Here is a 10026-nt window from a genome sequence, read left to right on the forward strand (position 1 = left end):
AAAAGTTACCGACTCCAAAAAATAAAAAAAAATGCAACCGACTACAAAACCCTTGAAAATATTTTTCTAGGTACCTACTAGCTCGAAGTCGGTGACTCAGCACGACCCAGCAGGAGTGGAACAATAGTCGTCTACCTCACCTGCATAATATGGGTTTCAATTTCTCTTGCTGGGTCGTGCTGAGTCAGCGACTTCGAGTCATAGACTTCGACTTCGAGTACTTAGGGAGTAACAGTGACAAATTAAAACGTTTATTGTGGTTTTCTGGTAGTATGGCGTACGGTTGTGTTGCTCTCAAGATGAGCTCTGGTTGAGTTTGAAACGCGTCAGTGTACTGTGGTGGTGGTGATAGATGGATTTTTATGATTTACGTGTGTTCTTACAGTGTGGAGGTGGAGGAACTGCTTGAACACGCATATCTTGCATAAACTTAGCGGGTGAGCAAAGAAACTATTTTAGTTACAATCTATTCAGTATTTAATTAAATACCGTTGGCTTTAATTTCCCCGTCCCAAACAACTAAATATTTCCAAAAACTGTCCCCAACCGCACATTTTTCAACCCAAAAAAGCCACATCATTCATCGGGCGTTGACACAACCTAACAAAGGGTGTGCACACACGGCGCACAATTAAAACTTATCTCATTAATAAGGAGAGATTTAGGTCGCGCCCGCAGGCGGATCGTCCCGTTTTGACAGTATAGACGCGACTTAAATATGTATGTTGTGTGATCTTGCGTCTGAAGTTGACGAGGCCTGTCAAATTTATGAGAAGGGATATATCACTGCAGTGGCTATGTGTAGTGGTTGTTTACTATGTACTTAAGTAGGTCAACTCATCTCGAGCCTATACAAGGGAGGGTAATTTGTACGAGATCTTATAACTAATCATAACACTATCACTCATAACATATAATTTCGAAATGTCTATTTACATTACACATAATATAATAGTCTAATAATGTAGTAACACCTTGTATAACGATGAAAACATAATTGAAAGGTAACCAAAAAATTTGCGAGAAAGGGGAAGTGGAATGTATAAAAATTTGCAAAAAGCGACGAGGGGAAAGTAGGGATGGTGAAGGAACGGGTCGTAAGCAGAATATTGCGTCTCTCGACAAAATAATAGAGCTAAATAAAATAAAGTAAGCGAAATAATGGCTACTGCCGAAAACTCACCTAAGAACTCCTCGCCTGTTGTACGGCAGGATCTAAGGTCGTCAGTAACGGGCACCATTGGCTCGAAATCTTCAGCTCCTCCGTTATTACTGTCAACTCTTACCACTGGTGTCGCACTTAGCCTTCAGATCAGCGCAGGGGTGCAAGGAGTCTTCCGCAGCAGCACTGAGCTTACGTTAAATTTAAGATTACAGTCGAAGGAAAGCTGGTAAAGTTCGGACAGGTAATGGCTGCTCACAATTCGAATTCTTAGTTGATATTATAAATACAAAAATATAAAGGTAACCTTAATATCCACGATTTAAATCATATAATTTGCACATATTATTATTATAATAATATATTACTAAACATATAAATAGAATAGAATAGAATAGAAATCATTTATTCATATATAAACAATTACAATTTACACAATACAATAAATGCGCCAAACTGGAGTGACCAGTTTGTTGGCGCGCCGCGCTCAAATCACATTACTTAATTGTTTACGAAGTTTGAGTTATTCTAATGCTAATGATATTAACATTATAGTGAAGACATGCATATTAACACTAAGATGAAGCCGAGTTAAGTAAATTAACAACCTACAATTAACAACGACTTTTGCTACTTGGTATACACCACTAATAGTGCATTTTTAAGTTTAGTCTTAAAGGCTGCTTTACTTATATTATCATACGGAAACCTTATGGTATTAAAAATTCGAGGAGTCAAATAGTCCAATGTTCTTTCACCATAGTAATTACAACTTTTTGGTTCAACATAATGCGGCCTCTTATCAGGTCTCAGTGACCTAGTGTTAAGGTGTCGCGGCCTCTTGTGGTCGTTACAATTGTACTGGTCAACGGCCACAAGATACCCCACACACCCCATATAGTTGATCGTAATTATCTTTGTGTTTAAGTCTCACCCTTTTACTCACAAGCTGCTTTAAAAATCTTAATTGTAATGACTTAATCTTGCCTATATAGGATGGAAAAGTCCTCCCATAAACAATGAGACCGTACCCAAAAATTAATAATAATTTTTTATTAATAATTATTTTTCCTGCGTTTGCTGTTGCTCAGAGCGGACGTGTGCAGAGTTTGCTGTGTATTTAAATTCAATATTTTTAATTGCATTTCTTGTGCCTGTTGGGCTTGTTAAAGTCTAAAGTCTAATTTCTCGGTGCCTCCTTGTTTCGCTTGGGGCTTCTTGTGTTTGGAGTGTCGGCCATATTGAAAAGTGTCGGAAGTCTCTCTCTAAAGTGCGCGGTTTTATGCGAATTTAAGACGGTCGTTTTGTATGTGGAGTTTCAACTTTTTGCATCTTTTTGCAAGGTGTTGTGATTTGAACATCCGACCTCTGGTTTGTGAGTCGACTGTCGGACCGCTGTGCCACGGGAGCTTGAGCGAGGCGGCGCGAAATTGTGATATAGGTGCAACGTCATAGCCGTCGGGTGCAATCTAAGTCAAAGTTCCTACACTTTACGGTTCATTTTAATAGTAAAATGTCATCGTGTCTGGCGTGCAAGGGATCTGTTAAGGAAAATTCACTGCTGAAATGTACTGCTTGCAATGGAACCTATCATTTTTACTGCTTACATCTAACAATTGAATACGTGAATAAGGTCAGGCAGGCATGGTTATGTTCATTTTGTGCATCGGTTAATACTCGTCGCCGTAGAAATGACGACACCCCTGTTCAACGTACTGCCGTTGCATCTGTACTGGATGATTCAGTTATGTCATGTGACCAAGGGCTCGATGACTCTCGAATGGCGGACAGTGCCCCCCCTGAGCTTGAGAATACTGACTTGCTGGTAACCCCACCGAATTCGTATCAGTTGTCTAAGGAGAGCAAGAGTTCATTATTATCCTGTCCCGAAACACTTTTAAATGATATACTTTCCAAAGTGACGTCATTACAGACGCAATTTTTGGCCATACAGGCCATCCAGACGGATTTGTCCCAGGTAAAGAGCGATATAGCCGATATGAGGAGCGGTATTAACTCTAAATTGGATGAGCTTGCTGGTAGAATGTTAACCATCGAATCTCGCGTCAGTGCGTTGGAGGAAAGTAAAGCGGAGCTGGACGACATCAAAAGAACGATTGGGGACCTTATTGGCGACTCTAGAAGAAACGAGCAATGGATGAGACGCTCCAATATTCAGATCAATGGTGTTCCGGAGAAAAAGGGGAAAACTTGTTTACTATTTTGAGGTCTCTGGCTGAGCTAAGTGGTTTTTCTTTGGACTGTTCTACTGACGTTGACTTTGTGACGCGAGTAGCGGTTAGAAACGACGTGGATAATGCTAGACCGAAGCCTATTGTTCTCAAGATGCAGGCGCGATACAAAAAAGATGACTTTTTGTCATCAATACGCAAGCTGAAGAATTTGAGGGCTTCGGATTTAGGGTTCTCCGACAATTCGAATCGTATATTCATCAATGATCATCTTTCCAGTTATAATAAGCACCTCCTGAGGGAAGCAAAGAGTCGTGCTAATCAAAAACATTATAAATTTTGTTGGGTTCGAAATTGTACCATTATGGTGCGTCGTAATGAAAGTTCGCCCATTTTACATATTTCTAACGAAGAGGCTTTAAACAAAATAATATAAGTGTATTATTTCATATATATTTTGTTATTAACACTTTTGTATCTTGGGCAAATTGCATAAACAATCTAACTTGTATGCGTAGCTTTTCTAGTTACCCAACTAATTTTAAGTTTATCTTGAACAATGTCATAAACTTTGATAATTGGATTTATAATATAAACGATATTTTATCTCATTCTGGAATAGCGGTCTATCTTGTTATAATGTGCTGTTTAATACTAAGTTGCGAGCTCATATCTCATATTATATTTGAACATAATATCATATTGCTTCCTGTTTGTTTTTATGATTACGGGACTACTTTAAATGTTTTACTTAAGTGTGATTTTGGAATATTTTTAAGTACCTAATGGCTAATATAAGTATTTATTATCAAAATGCGCGGGGATTGCGTTCGAAAACCACTCAATTTTTTCGCAACGTTTTATTATCAAATTACGATTTTATCTGCATTACTGAAACGTGGCTTCTACCCAGCATTTTTAGTTCTGAACTTTTTGACGATCGCTATCATGTCTATCGAACTGATCGTGACTACCAGAGAATGGACATGACTCGCGGAGGGGGAACTTTGATAGCAGTTCATCGGCGGTTTAGAGTGGACGAGCGTGACGTTCGCGCGATGCTCGCTCTGCCCGACGCAGATATCACCTGGTTAGATGTCTGCATTTCTCAGGGTCCTAGCTTAAGGAAATTAAGATTATTTTCGTGCTATTTTCCACAAAGTAGTTATCAAATAGAGTCACAGTTCACTTTTCTTGAGTACTTGTCTGACGTTGTTGCTGATTCTCCTGATGACTTGTATATAGTTGTGGGTGATTTTAATATCGCGGAAGCAGTCTGGGTACCGTCTGACTGTGAACCTTCTCAAATGAAACTAGATAATCCCAATCAGAATTCTTTGACAAGCCAATTATTTGCGTTTATGTGTTTCACTAATTGGACTCAGTTTAATTATTTTCCAAATAAAAACAACAAACAGTTGGATTTAGTTTTATCAAATTGTTCTTGCAGTGTTTCTACCGTTCAACCATTGGTCCCAATCGATGGCCATCACCCAGTTTTCTGTGTACATGCTGACATTAATTCGACTGTTCATGACTTAAAACCAGCCTCTAGAATAGTTCGCCGATTTTATGCCGCTGACTATAATGTCATAAACGCTGAACTGGAAGCGATTGATTGGAATCACCTTCTTTCGTTGGATAATATTGAATGTGCAGTTGATGAATTTTATTCCATTGTTAACAAAGTCATTGAAGATTTGGTTCCTACTCGAATTGTAAATGGCTGTCAAGATAAATTTCCTACTTGGTATTCTCGCGGTTTAATTACACTTATAAGGAAAAAAAATAAAATTCACAAAAAATGGAAAATTTACAATAGAAGTTCTGACTATGACAGGTTTTCAAGTTTACGTTCGGTAATAAAAAAATTAGAAAAATCATGTTACGTTTTGTTTATATCCAGAACGGAATCAAATATTCGTTATAATCCTAAAGCATTCTGGTCGTTTCTAAAATCAAAAATGAAACATAGCGGTATACCGGACACCTTCTACTTGGGTCAAAATAAAGCCACGGATGGTCAAACTATTGCCAATTTATTTAACACCTTCTTTCAATCAGTATTTGTAAATGATGTTCGTACCAGTACCAACTCTAACCCTACTTCCTCCTCACAACTTTATGAATACCATGATAATAAAGTCCTTAATACCTCAATATGTAGTATACATATAACCCCTTCCATAGTTGAGAAATATCTTTTGGGACTTGTTGTTAAAGGGGGTTGTGGCCCGGATGGAATTCATCCTATCTTCTTGAAAAGATGTGGAAAAGCCCTGGCTGTTCCCATTTCAAAATTATATAACCTCTCCCTAAGTTCTGGAATCATTCCTGAGTTTTGGAAACGTTCAATAGTTTTCCCTGTTTACAAAAGTGGTGATAAACATAACATCATAAATTATCGGGGCATCTCTAAACTATCTGTCATTCCTAAACTCTTTGAAAAGATAATATTGATACTCTTTCTTATGTCGTTAGACCAATGTTAATCCAACAACAACATGGATTTGTGAGTAAACGTTCAACTGAGACTAACCTTAATGAATTTCTTGATTATGTACTGGACGGAATGGATAATGGTTTTCAGGTGGATACCATTTACACTGATTATTCCAAAGCTTTCGACAAAATTTCTCATTCCGTACTTATTCAAAAGCTGGAATCCTTTGGAATACATGGTAATCTTTTAAGGTGGCTCACGTCATATCTGCGTGATAGGTCTCAAGCGGTGTCCGTGAAAGGACATACCTCTAGCTTTGTACCCATCCCGTCGGGGGTTCCCCAGGGCTCTCATTTGGGCCCACTTCTATTTAATTTATTTATAAATGACGTCGCTACATGCTTCCAGTATTCTCGGGTATTATTGTATGCTGATGATACAAAGATTTACAGTGTTATCAAATCGGAAAATGACTGCCTAAACCTGCAAAGCGATCTAAATAGATTAAGCGCTTACTGCCGCAGGAATAAACTGCACTTGAATGTTGACAAGTGTTGTGCTATATCTTACTCGCGGAAACGCTCGCCTTTAAATTTTAACTATACTTTGAACAACATCGGTCTTAATCGGGTAACAGAGGTAAAAGACCTTGGGGTAATTCTTGACAGCGAGTTGCAACTTGTTACGCATGTAGATAAAATTGTATCTAAAGCATATAGAATGTTGGGTTTTATATTTCGTGAAGGAAGAGAGTTTAAAGACCCAAAAACAGTACAACTTTTATATTATGCCCTTGTAAGACCCCATTTGGAATTTGCATCGACAGTTTGGAGTCCTCACTTTAATGTACATATAGACACCGTTGAAAAAATTCAAAACAAATTCATAAAACGCATGAAATTTGTTTTCAAAGATTTTAACAAGAACTCTCTAATGTCACTCAAAACGCGTCGGGAAATTAAAGACCAAATGTTTTTATATAAAATTGTTAATGGATTGATTGACTCGCCATACCTTCTTTCTAAGATTTTGCTTCGTTGCCCAGAGCGACGAACTCGCTCCTCCAAATTATTCGCCATTCCCTTTAGCGGAACTGCCTATGCCAGAAACAGACTTCTCGTTCGAGCATGCAAGAATCATAACAATCATTTTCCCGATATAGATGTTTTCAATATGAGCTTGCAACAATATGCTACTGCTTTGAAGGAGCAGGGCAATGTTAGCAATAGAACCGCTGTCGATAAGTCTCTTTATTAATTCTTTTGAATTAGTACAAGTGTATTTAATCTTATATAACTTTGTTCATGTGCCTCATTACAATAAGATGATGTTGTGCTTGTAAATTTAGTTTTTTTTTTGTCTTGCCTGAGCAGCATGTTATGTTTTTTGTTAAAAGTGGAAACTGTTGTAGCTACTGTAATATTTTTATGTGTTTTATACTTTGTATTATTTCTAGCTGTTTGTTTTCCTAAAATAAATAAATAAATAAATAAATAAATAAATAAAAAATATAAATTTATTTCACTAATCGTTGCAGACTACGCAACCCACTTCAATGGTAACGAGTGGTTCAGTAATGCTTAAAATGAGCGATAATCCATAAAACTCAAGACGGGGTAGAAACAATTACATTATATCACACACACACACACACAAACATCACGCCTGTATCCCCAAATGGGGTAGGCAGAGCACACTAAACATTACCGTCTCGGAGCCACTTTTAGCAATTTTAGGTTACATTATATCATTTATTATAATTGATATACCGTATAACGTATGTACAAAATGAAATTAGACCATTATACAGACAGACGTTATATTAGTCTAGAATATTTCAGGGTAGGTAGTTCATTGTGATGCACTTTGAACATCGACCAATGTATGGAAACAATTAGAGTTTTCACAGAGACGAAATATCACTAGATGGCGTTAGTATCGTGAAGTCCGTTTGACGTTTGACGATTGCTGTGGGTTATTATTGTAAGTGGTTTGTAAATTTTCGTAGATACGTAAGCATTGTTTTGCTTTTTGTGCATTTTTTAATAATTAATTCAGTACAATAACCCACCAAACTACAACTAGAAACATATTCTCTGTTTCTTTGGCTTTATTGTGTAATAATTTATGTAACACATATTTGAGAAATATTAAAGAAATCGATTTTTAAACGTAATTCGACACTGCGTCGCTGTTTGCAGCGTAAGGCGAGATCAATTCATGGCCTTGTTTTTCACGCGAGTAACTGAGTGGTTAGGTAACCTAGCCAAATAAGAAATTAAAAAGTAAATACACATTTATGAACTATTTTTTTTCTTAATTGGCAGTATGCCATGGGTAGTTAATAAAAGAAATAAAACCCACTGACACAAAGGCAATGTTGTATGAAATTCCATTACTATCCTCTAATTTGAAATTAGAACGAATCTTCGATAAGTGCTATAATGACATACTTGGCGTTCTATTATCGTGAAGATAAGGACGACATTTAATTGGATGATTGAGAAAAAATAGTAAATAAACTAGTTTAATCGAATTAACCTATCTAATAACTGTTCTGCGTTTCATTTAAGCTGCCAGTTGATCCGTGCATACGTTAAGTACATTGATCATACAACAATATTTACATAGCACACGAACGCCATTACCGCTCGTACATTATAATCCCGAATATTAATGATACGACCGAAATTTCATTAACGAATGGAATACGTGAGTGTCTATTACATGTGTTTAATGTTACTGACGATCAAAGTTTGTTTTCATTTGCTTAATGATGTAGTGAGAGTTAAACAATTGAAACTCAGTTATGGGATGGGCTGGAATTAAATCACTCAATACAAAAGTACTTTTAGAAAAAAAAATGGAGTTCTTATAATTAATTTATTCGTCCACCTGTCACAGCCGATGACGTAAAACTAAAATTGTAAAACTATAAATATTTCTAAAACTGTAAATATTTTAGGATTTATTTCAGGGCCATCGTGTAGAACCCTTTAGGTTAGGTTAGGTTAGTTTTATAAAAATCCTGAAATATTTACAGTTTCAGAAATGAAAAGTTGCGAAATGAAACAGGTTGCCAAACGTTATTCGCCGAAACATTAGTAAACCGAATATTATTACGAAATCAGTTATTAAAATGTTCCAAAAGCAATTTTTCAGTCCATTTACATGATGTTTTAAGGGATGGGGTATAAAACAAATTGACAACCGGATCTCCTGGCAACATTCAGAATTTACAAGCTTTTCTGAGTTCAAAACTATTCACAGAATGCGGTCCCCTATTTTTGCATACGCAACTTCCCTTGGCGCCTGCTCTATACAGAGATAGAGAGCAGTAGAAACCATAAGAAAAAGAGACACTTCCAAACTTTGACGTTTATAATCATGCAAGGAGATCATATTAGACTCAGTACAGTCACGTCTAAAAGTATGTATACACAAAAAAATTTTAAAAATATGTAGCCACACATTTTCATCATAAATATGTATCTATTACTGACACCAAAAAATTGTATTCATTAAACTGTTTCAGTATTATGTAATCACAAAATGCTTCAGAAAGTTGCATACTTAAATAAATTCCATTTAAATGTATCCACCTCGTAGGCAAAAATAAGTATACATTAATGGGTTCCATATACATATAACCATACCAATTTGGCAAATATTTGTATACGCCGTTTGATTCATAAATATGTATCCAGACTGCAACAACAAACCTTGTCTGACTGGCATAGAATCGTAAGTTGTATATTTAACTGATTTGACAATTCACGAAAACAGTGCGGACTTGTCACTGCATACGTCTATCTCACGATTATTCTATGACGCACTTGACAGTCCTTAGATTGAATTGACTTGTAAATATTGAGTATTTCAGTTTAGGGTCATTCTCAGAAAGGTGCACTAAGCATTTTTTTGTTTTTATTTTAATTATATTGTTAATTGTTAGTGGTAGAGCCGCACTGTAGCCAGTTCTTGGTTTGCAAGATAGAAAACACTACCTATTTGTAACTTCAGATAGGTTATATATTATAAAAGAAAGTCACTGGCTTCATGGAAGAACTTCATTTTAAAATCAATTACTTACATATACTTATACTGTCAAGTGCAAGATCGCCATTCTGTCATCGTCATTCAGAAGCTGTCTTCTCTAATTAAAATTACAATGATTAAAGATTGCAAATTATAGATGCTTCAGTGGATCTGTCCTCAGTGGATGACCC

The 10026-nt window shown here is 36.4% G+C and overlaps 1 pseudogene; it reads left to right on the forward strand.

The window, feature by feature from the left end:
• Nucleotides 1–2250: 2250 nt before the first annotated feature.
• Nucleotides 2251–7296, forward strand: LOC141427013 (uncharacterized; annotated as a pseudogene).
• The last annotated feature ends 2730 nt before the right edge of the window (nt 7297–10026 follow it).

The sequence above is a fragment of the Choristoneura fumiferana genome, chromosome 4 (assembly GCF_025370935.1).
Source record: "Choristoneura fumiferana chromosome 4, NRCan_CFum_1, whole genome shotgun sequence".
Taxonomy (NCBI): domain Eukaryota; kingdom Metazoa; phylum Arthropoda; class Insecta; order Lepidoptera; family Tortricidae; genus Choristoneura; species Choristoneura fumiferana.